The sequence below is a fragment of the Triturus cristatus genome, chromosome 3_2, assembly GCF_964204655.1.
Source record: "Triturus cristatus chromosome 3_2, aTriCri1.1, whole genome shotgun sequence".
In the NCBI taxonomy this organism is placed as follows: Eukaryota; Metazoa; Chordata; class Amphibia; order Caudata; family Salamandridae; genus Triturus; species Triturus cristatus.
In genome coordinates, this window is record NC_140584.1 from 202,186,065 (window position 1) to 202,212,989 (window position 26,925).

The 26,925-nt window shown below is 43.6% G+C and overlaps 1 protein-coding gene across 1 annotated transcript in view; it reads left to right on the forward strand.

Moving 5' to 3' along the window:
- Positions 1–1,766: 1,766 nt before the first annotated feature.
- The window catches only part of ZNF148 (zinc finger protein 148), a 223,089-nt gene continuing 197,930 nt past the window's right edge, over positions 1,767–26,925 (forward strand). The window contains exon 1 of the mRNA XM_085647508.1: positions 1,767–1,965. The gene's annotated coding sequence lies outside the window, so the exon portion shown is untranslated. The remainder of the gene's footprint in view (positions 1,966–26,925) is intronic.

Genomic DNA, 26,925 nt, shown 5'->3' on the forward strand with positions numbered 1-26,925 from the left:
AATGTGTGTAGGGCAGTGTGTGAGGTGGCATTTTGTGTGGTCTAATGTGTGTAGGGCATTGTGTGAGGCAAAACAGAATAAAAGGATAAAAGTGCTGTTTGTAGAAAGAGTGATTTTTTGTTTGTTTTGCATGAGAATGTAAGCAGGAAACTCAGACAAAAGCATACGTGTTTGGATGCGTAAAGCAGAACACAGAGGCTGGAAACTATTGAAGACTAGGGCAGACAGCAAAACACAGAGAGGCGAGACAGGATTAAAGTGCTGTTTGTGGAGAGAGTGATTTTTTTTCCGCATAACAATGTAAGAAGGAAAGGAAACAATGAACGTGTTTGGGTGCGTAAAGTTAAATAAAAAAAACATTCAAAGTAAATATAATAGACACATGCAAAACTCATAGGCACGAGGTCAAGTGGTCAGTCGCACAAAGCCGAAAATCAGAAAAAGATGCGAGAAAGAAAAGGCGGAGGGGAACTCCATGGAAGAGGAGAGACTCGTGGGCGGTTAAAACAAAAAAAACATTCAAAGTAAATAAATATAATAGACGCATGCAAAACTCATATGCACGAGGTCAAGTAGTCAGTCACACAAAGCCCCCCCCCAAAAAAAAAGCGAGAAAGAGAAGGCGGGGCAGAACTACACAGAAGGGGAGAGACGCGTGGGCGGAGAGGAGCCTGTGAGAACGTGCGGTGGAGATCAAAGAAAAGGTGTGCGACCATATGGAGAGTGAGGGGGTGTGCAGCCTGGTGAGCTGAATGCGTGTGGCAACAGAGGGAGAGCGCGCGCACGAAGTGTCTGGTAGAAAATGGAAGCTGTAAAGAATGCGCGTGGTTGTGGCAGTTGTTGACAATGCGCGTGATTGTGTTCACATAAACTGTACGCGATCGGCAGCTAGGTAGACTTTTCGGACTGCTTACTATAATCTCGCCTATCCATCCCTGCAGGATAGAATAGGCGAGACCTAAAAAACTGTAATCTGCATGTTACACTATATGCAAATAAAAAAATCTGTCATCTGCATGTTACACGATATGCTTTACAAGAGACACATTAACCCTCAATGCTACTTTATGTCACAACTGTGGTCAGACAAAAAGCAGATCATTCTAGCAAGCGCATTAACCACCAGAGTTATCTTACAAATATTATTACTCCCTGGGATTTAGTGGAACACAAAGCGCTCTTCAGCAGGTGTCTTAACCTGATAAGATATTTTACAATGCAGCCTTTGCAACCAATTAAACCAGAGCAGATTTACTATCAATGTTTCTACTGGTTGCCAATTATTTATGACAGAGTTAAGAAAATAAAAATAAATTTCACTCTTCGGCTGCTTTGCATGACCAACTACGCCGTGTTTTTGTTGCCACTCTTTGACCCCAAACGTACGGGTTCCCGGAGTAAAGTTCTTTCGAATCCAGCACTGTGAGGCAGCAGGTCTGTGGTGTCGTTCCCCACACCATCCGGTTTTGCTGCCTACCGCGCAGCGATAGGCAAGGACGTGCTGCGGATGCACGCCCGCTGTGTGCCTGTGCCTGGGCAGATGGCCGAAGACTCTGCTGTGGTCGTTCGATGCCTGAAGACCGAGCGCGCAGTGCCTGGCACCGCTAGCGGCCCCGCTGGTATCAAAAGACCTGCGGAGTGGCCACCTGGAGGACCCGCTCGGACCGAAAGAAGTCCATGCTGACAAAGAGTTTAAAGATCTCAGTGTGTCACGTGACGGTCGTGGTAGCTAGGGACGACAAATGGTTATTCCTCTAATGTCAACTAGACGCTACCCTATCGTAGAGGTAGTGTTAAGTCCTCCGCCGCTTCTTGATCGGTCCCAGCATGCCATGCGACGCGGCGGCGCTCTAGCTGGAATGTCGCTGGCTCGCGGACTTCTCCAGCAGAGACTGAAACGGAGGCACTTCCCGGGGAAGAGATGCCCGGGGGAAGCGGCGGCCTGTGACACCCCCGGGAGAGCTGGTAAGGTTTACGCGGCAGTCTTATACAGGGCTTCAGGAAGGTTTCAAAGGAGAAGCGTAGGAGTGACATCGGGCCAAGCGGGCCGCGGCCTGCTTACCAGCTGAGTGGGTAATCGGGGGTTTCAGTTAAGTGTAGCAAAACAAGTAGGAGGAGGCCAGTGTAGCAAGGGTGGAACCTAGGTAACAGATAAAACAAGGCTGGTTGGGTTAGTAGAGACTGGGCCAGGAAAGCTAACACGCAGTAAGAGGAAGAGAAGGTGACAGGTGGGTGGAGCTAGGGCCAAGAGGTCTCAAGGATTTGAGGCAAGGGCTTTAGGTCGACAGAGGAATTTTCTGGTATTTGTAGCAGCCCTCTGAAAGATATGTAAATACATTGTCACCCGTTAAATTACCCAATCGCCCCAGCTGTCAATAAATGTAGGTACACCTCCGGTTCACTCTGCAGTGTTTTTTTTTCTGTGATGCACTCAAGAGTTTTCAAGGTATAATATGTAAATATTTCTTGTCATTTTCACCCCGCATCCAAAATATTGAGAACTCTATGCCCCCAGCTCCATTCTCTTTTTGGTGTTTTGCTGGCCGTTTAATCATATCGCTCCTGTTGTGCGCTTTTCAGGTCCTACCTCAGTACTTTTAAAACATTTCTTACTCACCGTTCTTAAGATATTTCAGCCACTAGGACATTTTTACCACATTGTGTTCACAATGACCAGTAGCCTTGAAGATCTCAAAGCTTTAAGATGAGGGCTCTAGGACGACGGGAGGGACAAGGGAAAGAAAGAGTTACGCAACTACGACATTCTGTGGTTTTTGTATCAAACATTTAAAAAACATATGGAAATACATGTCTGTCCCCCTGAGTAACACCCCCCTTCCAGTCAAATGTAACAACCCCATCCCTTTCAGTCAAATGTGCATGTACCCAGGGCCACTGGAATCATGTGATTGTGCGGCCACGGCTATTTCGCATAATTACAGAATTGCTACATAATCCATCATCTGCAGATTTCACCCCCAAAATAAGAACTTGTTTCTAGCTCAAACTGTTCGAAAGTTACTGAAAAAGCAGTGATACGTGTTGCCTGGAAGTGGAAGGCCCTTTGCAAAGCTGGACTGGTCACCTTTCTTTTGCTTACTGCTATATTTGGATGTTTAACTGGTACTACTGAGGTGCTGCCATTGCCCAGACAGTATTACCAAGTTTAAAAATGATGGAATAATGAAGTAATACTATACTAAAATGTGCTGCATTATACCGAATAATTTGCCTTTTTTGCCGCTTGTTTTACTCAACCTTGCCATGTAATTTGGCCCTATCCTGCTACATATTTCCAGTGGCCCTGCATGTACCTTAGGTTATCTCAGCAATGCCTTTCTATGATGCACTTGGAGTTGTCAAGGTATAATATGTAACATTTCTTGCCATTTTCAGTCCTCACCAAAAATATTGTGAACTCTATCCCTCCAGCTCTATTCTCGCTCTGGTATTTTGCTGGCCCTTAAATATGTTGCTCTATTATGCACCTTTCAGGTACTTCTACCCCAGTACAATTTAAAACATTCCTTACTTGCAGTGCTTCAGCTATTGTAAACCATCAGAAAATTGTATCACATTTTATTTTACACAAGTTACCATTAGCACTTGCTAAAATATGTATGCACGTTCCAGATAAGCCTACCCAAGTATTGTGTGCCCCTCCACTTGGAACGTGTTCATTTAATCATCCTACTCATTTTGTTATTTGAACCTCCTCGATTCCTACAGATATGTTCTGCCTGTCACAAATGGTAAACGCAGCAACGTATTTATTTGCTTCTAATGTAAACATTGCGACATCTACGTACTTCATTATGACTAATTTTAGTTTTAACTTGCTTTTCTTCTCCCAGTATTTTTATCATCTTGTGATTAATACTCAGTACACTATCCTATTAAATACTCAATACACTATCATATTCATTTGTATGCCTTCAGAACAAGAAATACGCTAACCAGTTGTCTTATTCCACCCCTTCCTAGATTTCACCTGTTTAACACCATACATATTTTCCAGGCTACCTATCAGCCCCTTCTTCCCCCCGCCCGCTTTGAGAGCATTTTCAGAGCTCTGACACTTCCTCCCCCCGAACAAACAAAAAAAACGCACACATTATCTACACAATTCTGGGCATTTAAGCACCTGTTTCATAAACCACAATTCATCACACTTCCACAGCTGTTTCTTTAAAACAATGTATGTAAAGTCTTACCAGGAGGAATACAATTTATAAAGTAGCCACTAAGAGCACATAAGTTTATTAATGACACTGAAAGCCTATTTAGATAGAATGTGAGGCAGTGTTCTCAGTAGCCTGACAACATCTAACGACGAGAAGTATGGAGAAAGGAAGGAGAAAGGGGGAGACAGCATGGACACGCTCATATGGAGACTCTCAGCAGCATCCCCAGAAAAAATACTAATTTCAAAGGGGAAACAGGCCAGGGATGCCACACTTGCAATCTAACTATCAATTCTCAGGGTCCATATTCTTATCAAGAGTTAAGCGCAGGCCTCGAAAAATTATAAAAATGTTACCAGACCTGCATGTCTAATGACTTGAATAAACTGATCAAGCTAACTGTAATGTGCTTGACCCATAAATATTTTATTTCACAGAGTTTCCTTTTTCTTCACTATCTCAGATGAGAGCACCTTCAAATATGTGAGTTCAGCTTGTCTGCTGTACAAAAACTCTTGTTTGATTTAATAGACTAAAGTTTCGCTCCATGTATATGGTAATCATGAGCTGACTTGCCTCTTAGTTCACTAATAGCATTATCAGGGCGAAGGGAGGAATTGTTCTCAGTTCATGTTTAAAAACTCGAATTTTTAATAAATAAGTACTAAAGCATGATGTGGTAGCACACTGTCATTTACAGACAGCACATTTCCATTGAAATGGCCACAAACCTTCCCACTGAAACACAGTTTTACTGATAAAACTATATTGCGTACAAACGATAAAGTGTGGGAATTGGGTTTTAGCAAATATTTAACATTTGCACATAACCAAGTAAAGTGTTCTGAATTATTTTGATATTGTTAAAATATTTGTTTTCATCACACTTCAGAATTACATAAAAAGTGCTCTCCTAATTACTGAAATATATTTTGGAATATTTGTACAGTTTGTTTACAATGTGTTAAAAAAAAAATGGACAGCCTTTTATTTCACTGCATGCACACAAGCACGATTGTCGGACAGTTCACATCACTTTTCTTTCTCTAACTGCAAAGTTAGAGGCTTTTGTAACCACCCATCTCCAGGATTTTGTAAAACTACCTGAGCTGATATTTGATGTCTATCTTGAAAGGCATACCAGTGTGAAAAGATAAAAACAAGATTTAAAACCATCTTTATTGCTCATTCAATTTCTGAATGAACAGTACGTCTATTCTTTGCCAGCCGAGCTCCATTGCCAGACAAGGCCAGCATGCCCTAAAAATAGTTCCCCCTGATAAAATCTGACTTACCATAGCGAGTGGGTAAGTAGATTTCTCAAGGCCTGATGTAGGAGGGAGACGAAACGTTTGGAATCATTGTAGTCTCTCTGTCGTTGCCAACCTTTGCCATAGCGAGTGGGCAAGTAGATTTCTCAAGGCCTGATGTAGGAGGGAGACGAAATGTTTTGAATCATTGTAGTCTCTCTGTCGTTTCCAACCTTTGTATAGCATACATATACTAGACTTTCAGCCATCATAGTCCTATATTCAGGAGATTGGGTGCCTTATATATCTGAGCAGTCCTCAATCTGACAGCTGGAAGTAGCTGAGAAATTAGCTTGCCGATGAGAGCAGGTGTTGTATTCCCTCACCTGCATTCCCCATCAACACAACCAGTGGCGCTGATGGTAGCTCAGTGCCTGTAATTTCTATAATATGAAACTGGGCCGCTGTGAAGAATATTTTAATCTGATTGCAGGACAAGCACATATGATAGTACATACCCATGTTTCAGCGCCCTTGCCACAGGCCATGCGTTTGACCCGGTGAATATGGCCTTCAGAATCACAGGCATTGGATACAATCTCATCATAACTTTGTAAACACTCTCTTTGTATTGTGTTCTGATAGACAATTTAGCCACAGAGTGTAGAATTCTAAGAAATCTCAGGGATGTTAACCTGTAGGTCTTCTTCCCATCAACTCCTATATATGTTTTCTCGAGTGTTACTTTCAGCTTCAAGCAACCTATACATATTAGAGATGGCTCGGGTCGTAACCCCTTTAGAGAGCAAGTCTTCCATTCATGTGCTTTCTCTAACTACCTTAGTTTCACCCTTTCCTGATATGCAAAATGTAAGAGTCGGTGAGTTTATATTCAGCTTTCATTTCCAACTCAAGCTTAGCGTTATTCTCTACCTTTCAGAGAACCATTTTTGTGTGAAATGCCATAGGAGAGGGGGTGTCGGTGGGGGGTGAAGGCAGTTGTTAGTCTACTTATGAAATTATTTGTCCAAAATTCTTGGTTGGAAGTCCAGATTCTCTGCAAATTGTGTCAGGTGAGAAGGAAAGGTTGTCAGCTAACATGTTCTGTTGGCTTTATCTCACTAAGCAAGCATGATTTTATTGGACAAAACTAAGACGTATAATTTATTAGGGCTCTTTGTGGCATCCACAGAAGATCTTTCAAGGGTATTCTCCATTTTCCCCATTTCCAGTTTGTTCCAGGGTCTGTGTTGACCTAATGAAAACCAATCTAGTGCCGACTTTCTTTCTGCCGCCATGCAATATTTGTCACCATCTGAAAAGCCAAGACCACCCTCCTAGGGTGTATTGAGCAGATAGAATTAGCAACAAGAGGAGTCTTGTTCCAGATAGTTTCCAAACCTTTCTTTGGATCAGTTTCAGAAACTCTGAGGGTTATTAAAGAGGAAGGATTCTCGCTGCATATAACAGTCTGGGTTTAAAATTTATTTTGATACAGTTAATCCTACCTATCGAAGAAATCTCTTATGATACAGGTCTTTTAGTAAAGAGGTCAAGCGGATGCAGAATATTGCTACCATAGATGTTGTCAATATTTGGAGAGAGAACAATGACTAAATAATCATTTGTTTGATGCCCAAAGTGCGATCCAGTCAATATATGATTTTCCTTGAGCACCATTATGTCCAAGCAAGTGGAAATAGAGATATTATACATCAGAGACAGAACAGAGGGTGCTTTGAGACTGTATTCATCTGCTGTTAGTTGTTTAAGCAGTGTTTGGAAAGGGATTGTAACACTCGTTAATTTGGCTAGGAGAGTAAGTGTAAGTGTTGGAAAAGCAGTATTGTAGGAGGGCAACGTTTTTAGGCCATTACCTGCAGAATGCCACGATATTGGTTTAGCCTGTCTGTCTCCTAGAAGATTCTAAGCTCAGGAGCAGCTGCCCGGCAAACATTGTCTGAGGTCGCAGGCACATTATATAGTCTGCAATTGGATGCTATATGTGTGCACTGATTGGTGGCCGTATCTGGTGTTTCTATTGGATTAGGGTTAGTGTTCTCATTGGTTGAGTATATGAGGGTGCTGATTGGTTCCTCGGTCAGTGATTTCTATTGGATGTGGGGCTTGGGGTTAGTGATTTGATTGGTGGACATGTTTTAGGGTTTCTAATTGGTTCCTTGGGTTAGGGTTTCTATTGGACATAGGGCTTAGGGTTTCCTGCATGATTGGCTGCTGGGACTAGGGTTGGGATTAGGAGTGAGGCTAGGGTTTCTATTGGACGATTGTCTGCTAGGACTAGGGCTGTGATTGGCTATTAGAGGCCGGTGTCCTACTGATTCTAGGGCTTAGGGCTAGTGTTGTGATTGGTTAGAGCTAGGGTTCCCATTGGCTGAAGGGGTCACCCGATTACTAGGACTATTTAAGGCCAGGATTCAGGGTGTCTCAGCCCAGGTGTCAATCCTAAGGGCGGAGAGGACAAGGGCAGCTGCCTGAGACTGGTCGGTACTAGGGCCATAAATGCTGCCCAATATTACATACACCAGCACCCACCCTACCCTATTCACAACCATATTAACACACTCACAGCACATGTACTCTACTCATTTACTACAAACTAACCCAAGACAAATTTCAATGTGTCAGCACCCAGAAACCACATATGTACACACTTCTATCCCAGCTCCCATACATTTATACCATCACTTACAAACAATACTCAACTCTAGCCTATACCACTAACCAATCCACTCATCACTCACACAACCAAATTCCACACCATACTTAACTATATTCCATCCAGACACACACTCCCTACTATAATTGCTCCTAACAGCCCCCTTTCTGTCACCATGAAACCTATGCTTATCCTTCCATCTTTTCAGCCACAAACACCCTCCTCTTCTTTCTACCACAATTACACAACCGCACAACACTTACACTTCACTACCCCACACATATTACCTCTTGCAGCAATCAAATCTAACACACTTTTACTTCTAGGTCATACCCTCTTACACACCATGTACACTCTACTCACAAATACATTACCACCCCCTTTACCTTACAACTTACACTCACAAGCAATACTCTACAAACAAATACTTTTTAGAAAACAATTACATCAGCTCCTCCTTCACTACTCCTCAAAAACCAAACATAACAGACATCAGCACAACAACATTTCTCCCGCACGACACCTCATAATACTTTCCATCACAAACTACAAACATTCACCCACCTTTCAAACTACACAAATGAACAATCTCCAGCTTTCTGTCTTCCACCACACCTAACACATATACAGCAACACTTTGTTAACCGCCTCGCATTCATTGGACAGTTTAGAACCCTACTGCATAACCCACATGCGGCACCACCACCCTGAACTCCTACACCCTCCGCCCTAAACAGACATAAACAAAATAAGTAGCATGCCACTCCTCACAACTTTGCTTCCCCATGTCTACTGCACAACAAGGTCACACTACAAAAACAACACAGCTCACCCGCTCACTTTCAAACACTGTCGCCACCACCTACACACGCAGACCCATCAAAATGCCTTCTAAGCCTGCTGGCTGAGGAACACGATACAGAACAGCTACACAATGGCCATCCTCATACAGCTAATACGCTGAGGACACACCTGCCACAAGTCCACAAAATACTGCTCACTCTTCTACAAAACAAAGTCACACTATCGCCAAAGCACTTTCTCTAAACTGTCTTCTAATAAATGCTCAGTAGCTCTCTAAAAACAAACATCACATCTATGACCTTCTCACTGACACAAAACCTGACATACTTTTCATAACTGAGTCATGGTCCGGAGATGATATGGCTCCAGTCTAACTATCACAGTAAATTGTAAAGGCAAAAGAGGAGTTGGCCTAGCTATTGTGTTCAGGCAAACATTACATATCACTAAAGCTGACGACGTCTCCATACAAAGTTGTGAAGCCTTTTTCACCAGATGCAATCAGATTCCTTCTTCCTCCTGTAACTTCCTGTTCCTTTACAGACCTCCACCTAGCAATGCAACATTCCCAGACACACTTCTAGACATGGTTTCAAACCTGATAACACTACATTCCAACCTATGCATTCTGGGTGACATCAAAATTTGGTTTGACAAATTCCATCCGAAAACAATAATCACTGGCCTAGACGCACTGAACCTGCATCAGATCGTCCACAAACCTACACACATCGCTGAACACATCCTAGATGCATTTTTGCAACTACAGAACTAGTTACCTTTCAAACAATGACTCAAGTCACATGGTCAGACCACTTGCTTGCTTTCCAACATAAAACAACACACTGACACACCTAAAAAAAACCCTTGTGTGCTTCCACCTATTGACAGTGGAACAAACTCATTTTGGAATACCTTGAAACACAACTAACATCCAGCACAGATCTAGATGCAATAAATTCTGTTAAACTATGAGTGGCTACAGAAAGCTTTTGATATCCTAATACCACCAAAAAAGAAACAACAGAACAAAATAAAACAGGAGAAATATAGAGCTAAAAGATAAAACAACAAATCAGAAAGCCGCAACGTGCCTGGCTCAAAACAAACACCAATCAAGACAAACTTCGCCTGCAGAAACGTAACCGATTATACAAGTCAGCTATCAAAAAAGCTCAGAAAAGGTACTATTCAGACAGAATTCAAAATGTTAAATGTGCAAATCAAGAATTCTATCAAATTCTCACTGAATGTAGTAAACCAAATTCCCTAAAAGGAGTTGATCCCATTACTCAAGATTTCACAGACAAAATGGCAAATCATTACACTGCCAAAGCAGACACAATGGACTCACATTTGAGACAAAGCACCAGCACCGACCCTTTCTCAAATCAACATTAAGAATACTATAACCCAGCCTCTCCGTTCCTTCCGACAAGTTTCACACAATTAATTTATGGACTTGGTCAAAGCAAGCAGTCCACCACAAACCTACAAGACCATTATTTTAACAACCTTTGCTGCTACACCAGGTAGAAGAATCATCAACAATTCCTTAGCTACTGGAATATTTCCAGAAGAACTCAAAAAGTAATACGTATGCCCATTACTGAACCCCAACAACTACAGACCGATTACATATGGACCTTTCCTGGGCAAATTGATAGAAAGAGCAGCATTCGCCCAGATGTCATAATTTATTGAAGATAGTGCCATACTTTCAGATTTCCAAATGGGATTCCATCCAGGAAGAGGCACAGAATCTGTCGTCATTGTCATCTGGGATGATCTGAAGAACGCAGTTGACCGCAAAGGGGTTGCAGTGCTACCTTTCTTGGACCTCTTGGCTGCCTTTGGCACGGTTGACCATGACACTCTGATACAAAGACTTTACGAAGCCGGCATAGAGGGAACTGCTCTAGACTGGATCACATCCTACCTTCACAACAGAACTAATGTCATCCATACCCCTCCTTTCCCATCCAAACCGTACTTCATAAAAGCAAGGGTCAATCAAGGCTCTATCATCTCGCCCATGCTTTTCAACATCTACATGAAGTCATTATCAGCAGTTATCAATCAATTTCACCTCAACGTGCTATAACTATGTTGCTGACGTGCAAATACTCCTTCAGCTGCAATGCCCCAACGACATGGGAAACGCACCAATTTTCAGTTGCCTCAGAGCCGTGGATCAATGGATGAAGTGGAGACATCTCAAATTGAATGCTTTTAAAACGGAAATACTCACGTGTGACAGTTGAAAAAATCATGACCCACTCGTCTCCTGGCCTGATGAACTGGGAACACCGCCTAAAGTATCGAAGGAAGTTAGAAACCTCGAAATGAACAGGGACTCTAAGCTATCAATGAATACCCAAGTGCACAAACTAGCAAGATCAATATTAGTTACTATAAAAACTATGCGATGAATCTTCTCCCATCTGAGATTTCCACACAAGGTCCAGGCTACCATCTCTCTTATTCTGTCCAAATTTGATTACGCCACTAGCCTCTACCACCGATCCCCTTTAATGACTATGAAAAGACTCCCACGTATTCTGAACTCTGCTGCCAGACTCCTCTTATATATAAATCCGTAAGCCGACATCTCCCCTGCCTTGAAAGCCCTGCATTACTTACTGGTTGCAGAAGATTTTCGTTCAAGCTGCTTTGTATCACCGCCAAAGCGATACATGGAACAGGACCGCTCTTCATCAGGAATAAAATAACCAAATACATTCAACAAAGGAACCTCCGCTCTAGAGTGGCACCTCGCCACAAAATCCCAACGCACAAGAAAAAAAACATGGGTGGCACATCCTTCTCTGTTCAAGCAGCCAAACTATGGAACTCTTTACCCCCGAACATAAGATCCACAGATCACCACCTTATCTTAAGAAAACTACTCAAGAATTTGCTCTTCCCCACATAACCACCATACGAAAACATAAATATATAGCGTATCCCTCTGTATATAAGCATTTATTATGTACCTACATATGTGTATTGCTTTGTATAAACGTATTACCTACTGGCAGTCGCCAGTAGGTAGTTTATAGTTAGGACCTATTTTCCATAGGAAATTCGTAACATTCTATTTGGAATAACGTTGGCGCCGATTGACGAATCTTCGTGAAATTTTCCAAACTTTTGGCCAGCTCCGGTCCGCTCTCATCCTGAAAATTTCACAGTGATTCGTCAAGCGGGGGCCGAGAAAAAATGGGGGTCCCAAAACGCATTTTCCCCATGCATTTTCCCATAGGACCTGTTGACGCAGCTACAGCCCGAACTGCTGAATGGAATTACACCAAATTTGGCAGAGCGGTAGTCCTCAGTTCAGACTCGTGCCTTTTGCTTAAATGGTGTAAATCCGTTCAGTAGTTCCTGAGAAAATTAGAGTTAAAAGGATAGATATATCTGGGCGGAGCCTAACCACACATCTCATCGTGAGATCTGATTGGCTGTCAGTACTTCATCCAAGAAGTGTTGGCAGCCATCTTGGGACCAATATACATGATAGCACCTCATTTAAAAAGCATTGCAGTTAATAGAAGGTTTTAAGACTTTAGTTACATTATAAATCATTTGTTGATGGTACCATACTCATTTTAGGAATTGTGGTGTGTTCTAAGGTGATTTTACCATGTGAAAAAGCCTTCTGCGGTGATATCATGAATCATGTTTGAGAGAACTATTTTCTCATGCTTTTCCCACACAGGATGAGATCTATAAGCTAAACTGAGAGCATATTGTCTGTAAATTCACATTATCTTTCTCAGTCATGTGAGAATGAAGTCTGACATTCTCAGTAAAACATGTACATCCAACAAGGGCAGAGACTGTCTGTTGATTCCTTTGTGTTCTACTGCAGCGCTAACAGTCCTACATATGACAAACGTATTGCACACCTGAAGCCATCTTGATTGGAACAAAGTGGTAACACTTAAAACATTTAATTTGCAAAGGAACAAAATGAGGGGGTTCATTTTGCCATAGAAATTGATTAGTGCTGCAGAAAGAAAAATTAGGGCACATTTTGACTTCTCAAATCCTCTTATATTTCATAAAAAAAAAAGTCTGACATGCAGACTGAAACATGCACTTTGAATACCAGCAGCAGACTTCCCTGGTGAGCAGTAGCTTTACTACAGTGATCTAATGAGCAACTAGAGTGCTAACATTCAGAATTTATGGCAAATGTGGGACACATCTGAATACCTTCTTGATGGAATCAAAGTAAAAAACTGAAAGCATTTCCTACTGAGGAGACTGCAGTAAATGAGGAAATTTGGAAACTTCATAACAAATAAATCTCCCAAGATGTCCACCAGAGACAAAAGAGCCCAAATGCAGCACAAATATCACCCAGATGTAGCCCACATGTAGCCCAATGACAGAAGTGTGCAAAACACTTATTTTATGTGTATTTGCAGTTTTATATAGTGCAGACTTGTCAGACTTGTCAGGTATTGGAGTGCTTTACATGAGCATTGGTTACATCACACAAGACCAAATTCATTTTGGTTGTAGACATGGGGAGATTAAGTGATTTGACCAGAATCACAGAATGTTGAGCTGAAGCAGAAACTCCAACCTGGTTCCCCAGTTGCAAAGTCTGCATCTCTGGAAGTAACACCACATCCTCTCCCCTAAGTGCAACATTTAATCAAGTGGTCAACTGGATAAAAAAACATAAAGATTACAAATAATTTAAAAGTTCTTTGTCGCTATTTGAAACCTCAGAAAATATGTCCTCATTTGAGTTTTTTAGAGCACTAACCATAATTTTGATGCAAATAAGACCCTCTCATATATGTAATTTCTAAAGGAAATGCTCTAGGTATTACAGTTTTGATAACATCAAGATGACGTCAGGCGTTCCACACTTTTGTAATAAATATAGAATGTTAGCCATCTAGTTGTTCATTGGGATACTGTTGACAGGCAGAGGCCAGGGGCACGGACTCTGAAAATTGAAGGCAGGTAGGAGAGTGCAGAGGCAACAATTTGACCACACTGGGCAGGCAGAAAGGGCAGTGGCAGCACAACAGACTATGGAGGGCAGTGAAAAGGGGGGCAGGGGCAACAAACCAACAATACAGAACTGGCAAGAGAGGCTGTGGCAATATAATAGACCTTTGTGGGCAGAAGGAAGAGGCAGTGGTAGTACAACCATACATGCCAACAGACCCGTTTCAGCCAGGAAACGTCCAATGTTTTTAAGCTCAAATGGGCTTTATTTGATCTGTCTCCTCTCTACAATCTCCTCTTTTTCAATGTAACTCAAAGGGGAAAATCAATATCCCGTTTTTTTTCGAAATCTCCCTCTTACCAAGTTCAAAATGTTCGCAAGTATGATACATTGGATCATGGTAGGGAGGAGGGATTGGGGTAGGGACATGGACTCGGATAACAGAGGACAGGAGGGACATGGAGAGGTGCACCAAACTGACCCTACAGGGCAGGCATCAGGGTTTGCAGCAGCACAATACACCACACAGAGCATGTGGGACGGGAGTGCAGCACAACAATCCATAGAAAGCAATAGGGAGGGGACAGGACCATGCACATGGACAACAGAGAACAGAGGGGAAAGAGGCAATGGTAGCTAGCTGACCATAATGGACAGACAGAAGAGAAAGCTGCAGCATAACAGACCATAAAGGGCAGGAGGGACGGATCAGGGGCATTACAATGGAACAGACAAGCCAGGAGGGAGGGATAGAGGTCTGCACAGGGAAACAGAGGGCTGGGGGCAAGGGGGCAGGGCAGGAGCAGCAAGATGACCATGGAGGTCAGGCAGGATGGGCACTGGAAACAAGACACACCATGGAGAGCAACAGTGAGACTATGATGGCATACACACATACCATGGAGGGAAGGTGGGAGGGGGTCAGGGGCAGCTAGCTGACCACACAGGGAAGGTGGGAGGGGCCATCGCAGCACAGAAGACCATGCATGGCAAGCGGGAGGGTTAGTGGCAGCACAATGGCTATGATGGGCAAGAAGGAGGGTGCAGGGGCATGCACAAATGACCATGGAGGATAGAAGGGAGGGTTAAGACCTGGGCACAGACAAGAGAGTTCAGGGGAAGGGACCTCAGAACAGACCGCGCGGGGCAGGCAGGAGGAGCAGTTGCAGCACAACAGACCAGGGAGGGCAGAAGGGTGTGGCAGTAAAATGGACCATGGAGGACAGGAAGAAGGGGATAGGGGTATGGCATGTGGACAGGGAGGGTGAAGGTGGGAGGGACAGGTTACAGTCATCTGACAATGCTAGGCAGGTGGGAGGGGAGTGGCAGCTCAACAGAAAACTCAGAGTAGATCGGAGTGGCAGGTCCATGGAACATGGTGGGCAAAAAGGATGGAGCAGGGGCATGCACAAAGACATCGTAGAGCAGGGGGAATGAGAATAGGGGCAGCAAGCTAAGCACAGTGGCTAAGCAGGAGTTCAATAATTGGCCATAGAATTGGGCAATGGAGGGCAGGAGGAGTGCACTGGTACATCATGCTAAATGGAGGGCAGTGGCAGCACATCAGACCATGCATGGCAGGAGGGAGGAGGCTAGTCCATGGATTCAGACAACAGAGGATAGGGAGGAGGTGGATGAGGCAGCAAGCTAACTGTTCAGAGAAGGTGGGTATTAGGAACTTTATTGTTTTTAAAATGTGTGTCTGTGCGAACTACTTATGAACAAGTATGCAGCATAATCTCACTTTTATTCAGAAAGAAGAGGACGTTTGTGACTGTGACTCCGGGCTCACTTGGCAGAAACACCCCCTGACCCTCCACCCCCATCACAAAATGTAATGCCGTGAAAAGGGTAGGTGGACGCAGTGTTATATAGGACATAGTCCTGAGAGCACGATTGAAAATGAAAACTAGATATAGTATATGGTATAAACTATGCACCAAAAAGTGAGATATAAGATGAACCGGGGCTTGAAATATAGTATGCAATACATTGTGCGCAGTGACAGATTCATTGGAGACCACGAGATAGCACAGGCACTAGTGCATGCTATGCGATATGCGCCTTGGAGTGTAATATGCACAGGGCAGTGTTGTGTAACCTAACTAGTCTCTAAAGTTGTAATATAAAATATGTGCTGGGGAATGTAACGTTGCATGTGCACTGTGACAAAGATATGGATCCCAGATTGTAATATGTATGGCATAGCGTGGTGCGTTATAACATAGGCATCGAGGAAGGCACGTTAGATGGGGCAATATAACCCGTGCAAAGGCAAGTGTGGCATGACATATTCACGGGGTGGTGTTACAGTGCACATGGGCTAGAGAGTGTCATAGCATACGCACTAGCTGGTGGAATACAACACAGAGGTGTGTGGCACTCGGCGGGCACTGGTGGGTGTAACACAGCATTGGGCTCAGCCAGGAGCACGCTGTGACTCTCAAGTGAGGTTCGTCTCCTTTCCAGAGAGTAAAATAAAATTTATTACACATCCCGTGGTGGATGTGTGTTTTATTAACCGTGAGGGGGGTTTCTTGCATAGTTTGGTTGAATTTTTGTCGAATCCCCTTTGAATGGCTTGGTGTGCGTGTGTATTAAATGTGCCCGTCAATAGCTACCCATGTTTGTATAAATAAACAACAAGGGTGTCTACTTGAATAGTACCCACCGGCGGGGGCGCCGGGATTAGGCACGGTAGGGCGTCGGACACGTCAGAGCTTCACTAGCGGTGTAAATACATTCCACGTGGATTCATTGTATGCATAGTCGCCTTTTAATGAATATCGTCATGGTGATAGGTACATACGGTTTGTCCAGCGTGTCCTAGGTGTTTCTATAAATATATATATTTTTTAAATAATAAAAAACAAAGGCCGTCCCCGGGGGATGGGGTCCCCATGGCCGATTAAGGCCTTGGGAGGGGGGCCACGCGGCCCCCTTCCAAATTAATTTTTTTCAACAAAACAAATTAGGGTGCAGGCCCTGGGGGATGGGGTCCCCAGGGCCAATAAATTAGAAAAAGAAGGTGGGCCACACAGCCCTCCTTCTTAAAAAATAAATAAAAGACCGGCATCGCGCCAGAGGCCACGCCCCCTCCTTGCAGCACTCTGCAAATGCGCCCCCTGGCCATTTGTAAGTTGGGGAATTAATTCCCCTTCAATACTGAGGGTCCCTGAGGGCCAACTAGCCCAAGAGGTATCTCCAGTATGCGCCAGGGAGCTGCGTTGCAGACAGGTGTTCTGAGGCCACGCCCCTTTTTACACCTCTATGCAACGCAGCTCTGTGGCGCTTACTGGAGGAACCTAGTGCGCTAATTTGACCCTAGGGACCCTTAGGATTCAAGGGGACTTAATCTCTCAACGTAGAACGGCCACAGGGCGCGTTTACACAGTGGAGCAGGGAGGGGACGGGGCCTGAGGTGAAGTGTGCAAACACGCCCTGTGGCACGTTTTAAGTTCGGGAAATAATTCCCTTTCAATCCTGAGGGACCCTGGGGGCCAACTAGCCCACCAGGTGCTTCCAGTAAGCGCCACTGCTCTGCGTTGCAGAGAGGTGGTGCAGGCCGTGCCCCTTTTTACACCTCTCTGCAATGGCGTTTACTGGACGTACCTAGTGGGCTATTTTGTCCCTAGGGACCCTCAGGATTCAAGGGGACTTAATCTCCCAACTTAAAATGGCCACAGGGCGTGTTTACACAGTGGTGAAGGGAGGGGACGGGGCCTGAGTTAACGTGTGCAAACACGCCCTGTGGCGCGTTTTAAGTTGGGGAAATAATTCCCCTTCAATCTTGAGGGACCCTGGGAGCCAACTAGCCCACCAGATGCTTCCAGTAAGCGCCACTGCGCTGCGTTGCAGAGAGGTGGTGCAGGCCGTGCCCCTTTTTACACCTCTCTGCAATGGCGTTTACTGGACGTACCTAGTGGGCTATTTTGTCCCTAGGGACCCTCAGGATTCAAGGGGACTTAATCTCCCAACTTAAAATGGCCACAGGGCGTGTTTACACAGTGGTGAAGGGAGGGGACGGGGCCTGAGTTAACGTGTGCAAACACGCCCTGTGGCGCGTTTTAAGTTGGGGAAATAATTCCCCTTCAATCTTGAGGGACCCTGGGAGCCAACTAGCCCACCAGATGCTTCCAGTAAGCGCCACTGCGCTGCGTTGCAGAGAGGTGGTCTAGGCCGTGCCCCTTTTTACATCTCTCTGCAACGCAGCTCAGTGGCGCTTACTGGAGGTACCTAGTGGTCTAGTTGGACCCTAAGGACCCTCCCGATTCAAGGGGACTTAATCTCCCAACTTAAAACAGCCACAGGGCGTGTTTACACAGTGGGGAAGGGAGGGGACGGGGCTTGAGGTAACGTGTGCAAACACGCCCTGTGGCGCGTTTTAAGAGGTAGTTTTAATCCCCTGCCCTATAATATACTAGGGGCTTACAGAGGAGGTCATTCTAATCACAGGGGCACCCCAACGCATCGTGTTCCCTAGTGTATGTAGGTGTTTTCACTGTATTCTGAGTGTCTTTTAACATAGCACTGGCTCTAGGACTGGTTAGTCAGACTCCGTTACCACCAGTATCTGTCTAAAAAAGTTGAGGGTACATGATGATTTTGCAACAAGGCTTCTTTCTGCTCTTCTGTTTGTTCTTTCTGCACGTTATCCTTCTTCCTGCACTTATTCTTCGTCTTTGAGGACTTCTGTTGCTTCTTTCTGTATTTCTTTTTTTTCTTTCTGTGCGTTTTGTTCTTCTTTCTTCACATGTCCTATCTCTGTAGGCATAGTTAGAAATTAGCATTTAAAAAACCTTTGAAATTCACTGAAAAAAACATAGGTTTCAGGCACGTTATAGTTAGGAATTCGCATTTAAAAAACCTTAAAAATTCTCTGAAAAAACCATAGGTTTCAGGGGCGTTATAGTTAGCTGGACTTTTCACTCGTACAAAACCATTGAAATTCTCCCGTTATAGTTAGTTCAGCTAACTATAACTAAAGCGCCCACAATGCACTGCTGATGACGTCACATATTACATCACTCATGACATGGTCAGTGACATCACTCATGACATCACTGATGACATCATCCTTGTGATAGAGTGGCAGACCTCCTGTCCCCCTAATATAACCTTTGATACACACATTCAAAAATAGAAACTCAAATTTTCAAAACAATGGACATACCAATACCAGTCACAACAACCTATTCAGTAATTCTAAGATCCTCATACTCATTCACCGACAGTCCAATACAGTCACTCATACATGTACTCACTCATCATATGTACTCATACACCTATACATCCTGTTACACAACGCCACTCATCCATAGTTACTCACACACAGTCACTCATGCTAATAAAGAATCAAACATCCATTTACTTGCATATACAGTTATACACACACCACCACACTTACTTCTACAGAAACTTACACATACTTAGTCTTTTAAACAATCACTTATATAAACACATACTTATTCATACAGGAACTCTTCCAATCTCTCACTCTCACATATACTCACTTATATACACCAATAGTCACATATACTAGTTTAAAACATATGTAGTTACTCATAAAGACACTATTGAGACAGTCATTCACTCACTAACACACCCATGCACACACTCATCCACCCATACAGTCCTGCACACATGCTGTCTTCAACACATACAAACAGTGAGTCACTCATTCATGCACCTATGCACTACGTAATACCCCCCACCGAACCATACAGGCACTCATACTGATACTCAAAAAACCAACTAATAACCTATATAGATACTCATGTAGCTACTCGCCAACCCATGCAGCCACTTATACACAAAGTGAGAGACTGATACAGATATTTACATATTTATACATTGCTCACTAAGCCATTTATTCACTAAGATACCCTTAATCAGTCAGTTATACAATCAATTTTTCAAAAACAAATCATCCATTTAGAGTAGACACTTATATACCCATTTATTCTTCCATCGACCTTGAGATATACATATATAAAACATATGTAATTTTCAGAAAAACACACATTCACTGGATGATGTCATCAGTGATGTCATCAGTGATGTGACTGACCATGTCATGAGTGATGTAATATGTGACGTCATCAGCAGTGCATTGCGGGCGCGCGAGTTATAGTTAGCTGAACTAACTATAACGGGGGAATTTCAATGGTTTTGTACGAGTGAAAAGTCCAGCTAACTATAACGCCCCTGAAACCTAAGGTTTTTTCAGAGACTTTTTAAGGTTTTGTAAATGCTAATTCCTAACTATAACGTGCTTGAAATCTATGGTTTTTTCAGTGAATATAATTATGTTTAAAAATTATGGATATTCATTAGTTCTGCTTAACAAATGTACATATTACTTATAGTTAAATTATTCTGTTTTTAACATGTGTATATAAGTGCCTGCATACATAAGTACATTTTCAATCATAACTATTGATCTACAATTGTTTCACTATTGAATTACAAAAAATAAAAACAAATAAATGAATTTAAAGTACAACAACTCCAGTTTATTAAATGCATCTTAAATCTACATATATTACCTCCCTTGTGCATATATATATATATATATATATATATATATACCTTCCATGTACTTATACATCTATATATTTATTACGGTGCTTCTAATTTAGCATATCCAATGCACTACCCTATTTCTCACCCTATACCTCCACACTTTCATCCCAAACCACTATTATGATTCCCAAAATAACCCTTTCTAGACTCTTCCCTCCTCTACCCCGCCTTGCATCATCTCATACCTCTTTTACTATTCAGATCTCCCAAACAAGCCTTTATAAACCCTTACCCCTACTCTTCCCGCTCTCCCTCCGCTTTAGGCATTCCAACCCACCTCCTACTACTGTGAACTCCCCAAAAAATAAAATAAAATTATAGACCCTTCCTTCTTCTATCCCTTCACTATTCTTTTCAATCCAAATAACGGACTATCATGTTCACCACTCAAAATAATTTCCCTATACTAACTTCCCTCCACCCCTCCTTTACTCATCCCAAACCCCCTCCTTTGGCTATAAACTCCCCCCTCCCCCTCACCCCCAAAAAAACCAAATGTATATTTTCTAGACCCTTGCATCTTTGATCCCTCCACTATTCTTTTGGAGTCCAAATAACGGACTAACATGTCCACCACTCAAATTAATTGCATATTTCCCTATACTATTTCCCACTAATCATGTTTGGGTTCCAGAGTAGCGTGTTACTCACCAAAAAGCGCTTCAGTAACTCATCAAGGGTAGCAAGCACTATATAAATGCAAACCTTTCCCCTCTTCTATCCTTCCACTATCCTCCTCAATCCAAATAACAGCCTAATATATCCACTGCTTAAATCACTTCATAGTTCACTATGCTAATTCACCAATAATCCTATGGGTTCCAGAGTAGCGTGCTACTCGCCGAAAAAGCACTTTGACGCCTTGTCGAGGGTAGTAAGCGCTATTATAAATGCAATTACAATACAATACAATTCTACCGATCCTTTTGCCGTTTAGCCTTTTAGAGCATGTTCTTCTTAACAGATGAGTTCTGTCACTCCACATTTAAAGTCACAAACTTAGCAGTCGTAGACTTTCATTGGTTTAGGTAACATTCGTAATGAAACCTCATCTGGAAAGAGAACGCTTCCCACTGTTCTTAAATTATTCATACTGCACAATCCATTTGTTTTTTGTCAGGTGTATATGATGCTTATGCACTGTGAGGTTTAGGTGTCCTTTGCAATATAACATGAGCAATGACATAATTGTCTTACATTGAACAATGAAAGTGCATGAACACCCAGATTCTAAGTAAATGAAAGTAAGGTAACTTGATGCAATGAAAGAACTCTGAAGACGAAGGCAAGGGGGAATACTTGTATAAAAGATCTAGCTAAAATGAGCTGACCACAAACAACGAAAGAACTCTGTGTAACGAGTGAACTCTGGAGAGGGGACTGGATTGTGAGCGAAGAAGATGGGATGAGAGAAGGCCAGGTCAATCAAACTGACAAGCAGGATGGAGAGTGCGAACAAACTATGAGATTGTAAGAGAGGGGTTGGTTGGTAGAGGCATTGAGAGGCATAGGTTCTCCAGGAGGTTGAGAGAGTAACACTGGATAATCCATCTCGCAACCTTTGGATATGTACAGTGGTTTGAATGTCTCAAATTTGGTGAGGTTGGTGTAGTGCTTGTTGACCTATTCCTTTGCATGTTAAACTCCTGAATTTGAGTAAGTAAGAATGAAAAATTTCCTAGCTATCGTAACGGAAAGTTTCAATTCTATTAAGGACTCGGAGGCAAGCATTATGCTTTTATAATCTTTATTTCACTAGTTATAAATTTGAATAGCCATTTTAACATCAACTTCACTATAAAAAACTAACATTGGCAAAAGTCCTTGGGATAGGGCAACATTAACAACTAACCAGGTCCAGGCAGTCCAGACATAGTCCATTGTTGGTGTCCATGCTGCCAATGTTCTTCGCGGGAATCACTGTAGCATCTGTTGCTCACAAATCCTGTTTGGAACCATCATTCCCTATGAAGCCAAAGAAAAAGGAAAGTAATTGAAACTGTCTTTCTAAAGAGAAACAATCAACCTCATATCAAACACAACGATTATGAGCAAGAAACAACAATAGTCAACCAGTAGAGACATTTCAGAATTGCCAGCTATTTACTGGTAACAGAAAGGGAGTAAATGGAGAACTTCTTACCAGGTGGGATAATCCTCGTCTCTAAGACCTTAATAGAATTGAAACTTTCTGTTGCGATAGCTAGGAAATTTAGCCTTCAATGTCAGGACTAAAGGCATCGATAATGCTTGTTCAAAGCTTTCTACCACCAAGTGACTCCAGAAAACATGACCACATCACGCCAGACCTAATTCAACTAAACTGGCTGACCATTGAAGCGAGGATCAGGTTCAAGATAGCTTGCCTCAGCACAAAGCTAGCCTGACTTCACCAGATAAACAGAAGGAAATGCTGGTGGGGCGGAAAGATCTGAATAGTCAGGTATGAGTCTTTTAGATCCAAATGCACCATCCAATCGAAGGCTGGAGTACATCCCTGAGGAGATGGATGCCATCCATCTTGAAGTGACACTGCACCAGCCACTCTTTGAACTCCTTGAGGTTTATTACGGGCTGCTAACCCCTGCCTCACTTGTCAACCAAAGAGAGGTTGCTGGTGAAACTGTTGTGGTGTGGCATAGTCAGGCAGATGGCCCCTTTGTCTAGGAAGATCTGAACCTTCTTGTCTATGAGATCGCTCTCTTCTAGAGAAAAGGTCAACAGACGTGGACGCAACACTTGTTCTGGCGACCCACGGATCTCGATCTGAAAACCTTGGACGATCTGAAGGACCCACGCGTCTGTCGTGAGAGAGACCCATATGTGGAAAGGATTTGCTACACGGCCCCTAGTTTTAGCTGAGAAGCTGTCACCTTGTGCTGCCTTTGCCCCAGAACCACTGGCCTGTTGTGTGGTAGAATGTCGCAAAGCAGGGCTGATCTTGCCCCTGTCCGTGTGTGGAGCCTTGTCCCTGCTAGGGCAGTTGAGGGGAAGCGGTTGGCCAAATGGCCTGTAACACGGCCGACACCGTGGAAAACCAGAGGATCCAAAATCTTTCTGATGAAAATTTGGATCTTTTCAAGGGACTAGAAGGTCGCCACAAACTTGCCCTGCTCCTTGATGAAGAGGTCACCGAAAAGACCCCCTGTGGCCACAGTCCCCGCCTCGGAGGATGCCAGTTCACCCAGTTTAGTGTCCACCTCAATGAGAAGAGAGCGGCGACGCTTTGTGGAAAGGGCTCAGTTAGCGAAAGGGCTCAGTTAGCGTTCCCTAAAAATATGATGGCCTTCTGTGCCCAGCCTGAGAGGACTTCAGGAGGGATAATTGAGACCGAGACTTTAGCTTCCTCAGCCATAACCAGAATCTTTGTCACTGGACCCACTCCCAGAAGTTTATCCTGGCATGAACACCAGGAGCGATCAATCCCCTTCTTGGGGTCCCTGATGAACTTAGCCAGGAAGGTGTCATCCTGGTATCAATTTCAGGGGTAAAGGCTACTTTTCCTTCGAGCGAGGGCATGGGGCATTCACCCTGCAGGCAGCTGCATGCCTCCTTCTCCAGGGGTTTACACAGACGACATGCAACATATTTTGCCACTTTATCTGCTGAGCCCATTCCGCAGAGCAGGGGTGGATAATGTTATTGGCGTCTAGCATGTCTGCTGCTGTCTTGGATGGGGGGTGCTCAAAGGCGTCAGGAATGGATGGGGGGGGCACCAAGGTCTCAAGGGGCCTGCCTCCTCTGAGTCCCCTTGGGATTCGCCACCCTCCCCCCATGTCTGGGGGATTAGAACCCATCTGCCAGATCCAAGGGCCTGACTGGGGCTGGGTTTGGGCTTGGAAGGGCCGGTTATGGCACCCAAAGGCATCGTGATCTACCCCGTATTCTTTCTTTTTGGGCGTGTGGCCTCTGACTCCTGGGGGTCCTGTGGGTGCGGGGACCTCACCCATTCTTCCGCAATCTTCCTGTGGAGGCTCTGTTCAGTGGGGGTTATGGCCACAGAAACCACCCTGTTTATAGAGGCATTGATGGTCTCTTTAAAAATATCCGCCCCAGGGGAGGAAGAACAGGTCTTACTCCTCCACATACGTGCTCTGAGATGTCTGTATGGCGACCACGTGAAGAGCTAATAGTGGTGACAGGCAGAACTGTCAGTGTGGTACTGGGGTGTCCACTGAGTTTGTGGGAGACCAGAGGCCTCAAATATGTAGAGGGAGTAAGGCCATGGGGACACCACACCCAAATATTCCAGTGGATAAGACTGGGGCTGTATCCCCTTTAAGGCCTTCACGGCTGGTATGAAATTACTTGCATACCATGCAGGGCTTTTAAATGCAGAAAACACAGTACTGACCCTTTAAGGGACAGTATCTTTCCAATTACCACAATTACAGACCCCGAGCACCGTGGCATCAGTCTCCAGGCTGACAAAGGCTCATGCGGCGTGCATCTCCAGATACCTGAGGGACACTGTTAGATGCAGGCCTGAGAGCTGTAGCACAACCACAGCGTGTTTGCCACCCCCGGCCTTTAAGCAAAAATTCACTGCTGCGTAAGGAGTGTTCCCGTGATGCCAGGCAAATACCAGCGAAAAACCTTGTTAAAACTAAGAGGGAGAAACGCTCCCACAGCGTTGTAGCAATACAACCAAACTGTAATATGCTTTGTAAACACATCAAAACCAGCATTAAACAAATATAAGGGAGCAACACTTCTGTGGCTGTTAACCATGAAGCAAACAGGAAGCATGGACACTGACAATGTACTATATTTGAACTGCCTTGACCTAATTTGTTGTTAAGGTTGTGCTATCCCAAGGACTTTTGTGAATGTTAGTTTTTTTTTATAGTGAAGTTGATGTTAAAATGGCTACTGTTCAAATTTATAATAAACAAAGTAAAGATCATAAGCATAAACCCCGCCTCTGGTCCTACCATAGAATCTAACATAATATAAGCAACGGTGAAATACTGTGCAAGAAGCACAAATGTGAATACCAAAGTAAGTAGCATAAGGTTGGTGTAACATGCTTCACCCGATTAAACTTAGGGGAGGCTAGATTCTTTGGTTGCCTGGGTGGTAGCTCCTCCCCAGCCCCCACACTGCTTGATCACAGCAAGTAGCATTGTGAATGCTGAAGAGCCGTACTCAGATGTCATTCCTGCCACAGTGGTCAGCCAAGTGCTAAGCTTGTACTAAAAAAAAAAAAATCATACTTATTGTATATAAATATCAGAATAGCAGTAAAACTGAGTGGACCCTATGTGCAATGAATGTAAAATATTCAAAATTCAGACCACAAAGAATGTTCATGGAGAAGACTAGCTCACCTCCAGGCTAGGCATCCAGCAGGTTATGATTCATGGGATGGGAAAGGGAGACTAATCTGGTGTCGGCCAACAGACATTTAAGCTGTGTCGGCAGAGTCCTCCTTTTCCAGTCTGTCTTCCTGACGTTGTTGGTTTCTCTCTAAAGTAGTCATATAAGCATCCTAGAACAGCATAGCAAGTGCATCTTTGTGACTGATTGATTCAGATGTATGCTTTGCCATCAGGGTATCTTCTATTAATTATTTTCAAATGCACTATTGTCATTAGTGAGGGCTCTGATTGTTCCTTATTAAGTGGAATATACTCTGTGTGTTCGATCCATGTCTAGTTGATCATTCTGAGCCTTGCAAAAGGCTGGAGAAAAGCCCGGGAACAAAGCTCTTGAGTTAGGAATTGAATCTGAAATACATCTAATGCAGGTTTTGTTTTTTCTGAAGCGATTTTCGCCATCATCAATTAAATTGAATAATTCAGGATGCTGTTGCTCCAGCGCGTCTACTTTAGATTGTAGCTCATCTCGCTCATAAGCACCCTCTGGCATCACAGTTTCCAACTGATCAAACCTCGTTTCCACCTTTTTGAAGTTTGTGATTGGGTTCAGAAAGAGACTTGGCAAAATACTGGCATAGATTTGTTGCCGTCTCATTTTTTTATTTCGGTCATCGTCTGTGAATATCAGTTCAGAGGAAGGTTGCTCAACTTGGGATGCCATATGTTCACCACTTTTGGTAGCAAATTTATAGGAGTTGTACAGCCACTCACTGTACAGCACTGATTGTGTTAGTCCCTGTTGCATGGCTGCGAAGAGATGGCAGGAAAAAGATTGTGTTGATTTAAAAAAAAAAAAGATTTTGTGCATGTGGCCTTGTCTACCTAGTACTCTTTATAGACCCTCTGATCGGGCAGAATAAAAGGGTCTCATCCAGGCTGCTCCCTATTTGGTCCAACCAGCTAACAAGCTTCCTGTTAAGCAGGCCCAACACAGTCCTTTGAGAGCCCCAGCTAAGTTTAGTACTCTTGCATGCACAGTTTAGTAATTTTGTGCCCTTATTTAGTCCTCCTTCATTACTACCAGTCTGGGAGGGAGGGCAGTGGAGCAAGTGCAACTGTGTGAGTAGAC